Source organism: Nuphar pumila, chromosome 15 (assembly GCF_984573655.1).
Source record: "Nuphar pumila chromosome 15, dmNupPumi1.hap1.1, whole genome shotgun sequence".
NCBI classification, from domain to species: Eukaryota; Viridiplantae; Streptophyta; class Magnoliopsida; order Nymphaeales; family Nymphaeaceae; genus Nuphar; species Nuphar pumila.
Window position 1 is genome coordinate 65,061,086 of NC_143263.1, and position 5,373 is coordinate 65,066,458.

The following is a 5,373-nucleotide window of genomic DNA, read 5'->3' on the forward strand; positions in this document are numbered from 1 at the left end:
GACAGTCACGCCTCAAGTGACCTGACTTATTACACTGATAGCACATGGAATCTTCCTTAGGATTTTTTCTTTCCTTGTGCTTGTTTGGAAGCCGGTTCCTTCTCATGAAGCGCTGGAATTTTCTGGTTAGTAGCGCAATTTCGGATTCTTTATCTGAGTCTTCATTCTCAGATAGAGCTGGGAAAGCTAGAGTTTTCTTTATCGGTTGTTCTTCTTCCCTTCTTTCTTTCATGTGGACTTCATAGGCCATAAGATTGCCTATTAAGTCATTCAGAGTAAGCTTAGATAAATCTTGAGCTTCTTCAATAGCTGTAGTCTTTTTCTCCCAATCAGTTGTGAGAGATCTTAAGATTTTCTTCACCTTTTCTGTCTGGGAATATGTTACACCCAGAGATTTCAGATCGTTGGTGATGTTGGTGAATCTGGTAAACATCTCTGTGATGGGTTCATCTTTGTTCATTTTGAACAACTCATATTTTCTGACAAGAGATGAGATTTTGTCTTCTTTCACTTTGTTGGTTCCTTCATGAATAACCTCTAAAGAATGTCAAATATCATATGCAGATTCACATATAGATATTCTATTGAATTCGTTCTGATCAATGACACAATATAAGACATTCATAGCCTTTGCATTTAGGTTTGCCATTTTCTTTTCTTCATCAGACCATAAGTTATAGTCTGCGGATGGAGATGTGTATGGATGCTCAACAATTTTCCATACAGAAAAATCTATGGATTTGAAAAATATAGCCATTCTGCACTTCCAGTATCCATAGTTGGAGCCATTGAAGAAAGGAGGACGAGATGCGTGTTGACCTTCAATATCACGAGCATAAGAGGTAGATGCCATTTGTGCTGGAAGACTTGTTATGTCGAAACCAGCAAACCCGCTTTGATACCAAATGAAATTCCACTAGAGGGGGGGGGGGTGAATAGTGAAATACGATGCAAGTTGATATAATAAAAAATAAAGCAATAAGGCACAACACAATAAACACAGGATTTATACTGGTTCGGTCAAAACCCTGACCTACATCCAGTCTCCAAGCAAACCACTTGAGCTTTCCACTATAACATCCGAGTCACCGGATAAATAGTACAACACCCTCTTCCTCAGAGGTCTTCTTCTCTCAACAGAGAAGGGGCACACCCTCTTCCACAGAGGTCTTCTTCTCTCAACAGAGAAGGACAACACCCTCTTTCACAGAGGTCTTCTTCTCTCAACAGAGAAGGGCAACACCCTCTTTCACAGAGGTCTACTTCTTTTAACAAAGAAGGAAAACAGTGAATAACAGAGTTACAATACTTCCAATAGAACCTTCAGAATTATATGAATGCACGAATGAAGGATTCTCAGAATGTTCTGTTTGTCACTCAGAGGATACTCTTTGTCAAAGAGCTATACTTGACTTTTTCTGTTTCTTTTTCTCTTTCTTTTTCTAGGCTCTCTTTCAAATATCGAATAGGTATTTTTCTCGTTGTAAGATCACTTGTCTATTCCATTCCATGTTGAATAGTTTATTTGAGTGTGTTTATATAGCTTTAAAAAAGTAGTCGTTACTTTTTGAAATCGTAGCTTTTTTGAGATGTGAAATGTTATGTCATTTCAAAAACATCTTTAGAGAAATTCGAGAAAGCCTTTTTCCATAAAAGTAAAATGTAGGGTACACTAGTCGTTGTAATATTTTAGGTAATACATATTTTATGTAAAAAGTCTATTTCTTACAATAGTACATTGAACGTTGGATTGTAGGCTATTATGTAGTTTTGTCTTTATTCTAATTAATGATTTGAGGTACATAAGTACTTTACTTTAAATGAGTGTAAGTACAATGAGTGCTTTGAGATATTTATTTGTACATAGTCATGTCAAGTGTTTTCTTTATGTTGTGTTTTTCAAAGTCTTCAGAGAGAATGAAGACTACAAGAAAGTCGACATTCTTGAGAAGGATATTTAACAAGGATTTTTTACAGAAGGTATTTAATGCTATACAAAGAGAATGATGACTTCAAGTAAGTCGACATTCTATGGGTTTGTAAAAAGGTAACTAGAGTCTTTTCAAAACCTTTATTATATTTGTTTTCTTTGTGTAGCCGATTTTCAAGTTTTGTCTTTTTCCTATATTTGAAATCATTTCTTTAAAGAAGGTAACTAGAGTCTTTTCAAAACATATTATATTTGTTTTTCTTTGTGTAGCCGATTTCATGTTTTTGTCTTTTTCCTATATTTGAAATCATTTCTTTAAAGAAGGTAACTAGAGTCTTTTCAAAACATATTATATTTGTTTTTCTTTGTGTAGCCGATTTCATGTTTTGTCTTTTTCCTACTTTTAAAAACATTACTTTTCAAGTTGTCTTGTATATGATATATGGTACAATTATTATATTTTGAAATCATGTTAAAATACCTTTTTCATAAATGGTTGTAAGAAGGTACAATTATTAGTTTTTAAAAAGGAGCTTTTTGAAACTATCGTATACTTTTATGATATAGCTTTTATGAATGAGTATGTAATATGCAATATGCATCTTCCTGAAGGTTCTGTTACATATGACTCTAAAGAAGAAAAAAATCTTTATCTTGAGGTAGCCGATCTCTTCTGTTGATCTTTAGGAATGCATGGCTCATCAAGCTTTTTCTTCAAAGAGTATGATTGCACCATAGTTGTACTTGAACAGGAAGTCTCCATCCTTTTTGGGTGAGATATCCTTGCATCAAATACTCGTTAGATTTATGGCAAAACATATTCAGTCATAATATAACATTTTTCAAGAGGACATATTATCATATCATATAAAATCAAATAAGACAGTGTATCATATTGTGTGACATCAAAACAGAGTTTCTCAACAAGGTAGTCACGAAAAAAATGTAGAAGAAGCTACCAAACCCACAACAAGCATCCACGACCAGCAGCACAATCAGAAAAATTATTAAATCGCTGACCTGATTGGAGAAATATTTTCATTAGATAGAAGTTTGATCACGATCAAGAAATCTTCCACGATCGACTGTGCTTTGATCACACTCGATCATGCTCCCACGATCGACTATCGATCACGCTCCCACGATCGGCTACGCTTTGATACCATGTAGAGAAAAGCACTGAACCCTAGATAGATAGAGAGAGAGAAGAGAGAGTGAGAGAGAGAGAGAGAGAGAGAGAGAGAGAGAGAGAGAGAGAGAGAGATGGCTGCACAGGAAGAGAGGACTCGATAATCTTATTAGGGTCTCTCTCTATGTCAAATAGAGAGAGGCTTAAAGAAAAAATTACAACCAAGTCCATAATGAAGGTAAAATTACGAATAGCATTAAACATAAACTAACGTCACTTAAAACCACCTGTCTTCAACAGTAACAAGGACCAAATCACACCTTTTTTCATCTTTCAATCGAACACTTTCCCTTTCTGACTATGATCAAGGGAGAAGATTATTCTTTTAACCAAATATATGCAGTTCAAATCACGATCTTATAAAAAGAAGAAATCTTTCTCGATCAATCCCCTTGTCCCTCATTCTTTTAGAATTAGAAAGAACCTTTTCAAGTATAATATATAAAAATATATATAATATGTATAAATAACATGAAATGTTTTTACACGAGCCAGTTAGTGTTCGGTTCTTGTCATTCCGGGACTAGCCGAATGAGATGAGCCGAGCTTGAGCTCGGCTCGGCTAAACACGAACATGAGCCAAGCCACTAGCTCAATACGCCAGTAAATGAGCTGAACCCGAACATGCCCTGTTGTGTTCGCTCGGCTCGTTTACCAACCCTAGTCCAAGTACTGACAGACCAGACCTGACCATGTTTGTTTGGAATCTTGCACGCGTTTGGAGTTCGGACAGATGCCGACTGGGTCAGATAATATAGTTGGGTTTGGTTCGGATCCTAGTTTGGATCCGACCCATTGACACCACACGCCTAATGGCCAATATCGTTCATTCGTTCTTCTTTGCTCATCAACTCCTTCGACCTCTTTCTTTCAACGAGTCGATTCCCAAAGTTAGCTTCGGGAAGAAGACGAACAAAATAGAGAGAAATTAGGGCCTTCCGTTGGAGGTAGAGATCGAAGATGCAGTCGGCACGCCCGAGGCTTCGCCTCTGGAGGTCTTCCCGGAGTATCACGCGGGTGCTCAATTCCGCCCTCAATGAAGAATCCCCAGCGAGAAGCTTCGTTTCGGATCGGTTTCAGACAATCGAGGCTCCCTCTCCCCCTCGGTCGGCGTACTCATTGTTGGGCAAAGATTAGGGCGGTCACTGAATCGCGGGGGGACTCCTAGGATCCTTCCCTCTTTGTGGTAAATTCTTCTCCTTCTTCCCTATTCCGCGAATATATATATATATATATATTTAAACCAAGATTTCATAGTTTTTTATTTTTTATTTTTTTTTTAAATTTCACAGATGTAGCTCATGGTAGCAGCTAAACCGAGCAATGTCTAGTGATCACCCAACACAGCCAGATTTGTAAACCTTCACAAATGTTTGGTTAGGTGGGTTAAGTCCCGAATTTTGGAGAATGCCTGGTGAATCTACAAGATAACCATAACCACTTAGCATAGGATTCCGGAACCAGAAGTAGTAAATTGCATGGCGGCCATGTCAACATGGCCTCCAGCCATCCCAAGGTTTGAAACAACATTAGGGAGTATTAGTGACTGAGAATCAATGTTAGCACCAAACAAGGCATTTTGGTAGTCACGGGTGCAATTTTCTTGTTCCACTCCAGTTTCTTTACCATTTGAATCTGCAAACAGAGGCTTTTGGCATAAGGCAGACAAAAAGGACAATTGTGGTTGTTGACTACTTGCAGGATGAAATGGCTCATTATCGTTTTGCAACTGTCGTTGATGTTGTTCACTGAATGGTTGAAACAATTGTTGATGCAAAAGGCGACTCTGAGCCTGGTTATCAAACATTGGATGTGCCTCTTGCTGGAGCATCGTGCAGTCGGCATCCCTATGTAGGCTCACTTCGATGAACTCCAGTGGCACAACTGACAGTTGGAGGTTCGCTGGGCATGGGTCGACTGCCACCGCACTCAGAAGGCCAACAACCTCGATGCCCAATCCAACACTCGCTTTCAACGTGGACGTTGGGTGCATCTCCACCGACGACTCGAGGACAGCAAGCCGATTTTCGATTCCATCCACACGCTTCGACAGACCGGCTACCTCCTTTTCTAGGCATACCATATCTTTCTGCATTTTCGTCAACTGGTTGAGTAGTCGCTTCATGATCTCCTCTCATGCCTTTCCGCTCATAGGTCCGTTCCTCACTTCTTGCGTCATGCCGTTGACGAAGGAGGGGGGGCTGTGCTCTGATACCATTTGATGCAGCAGAAACAAATCACAACTTTACGTTAA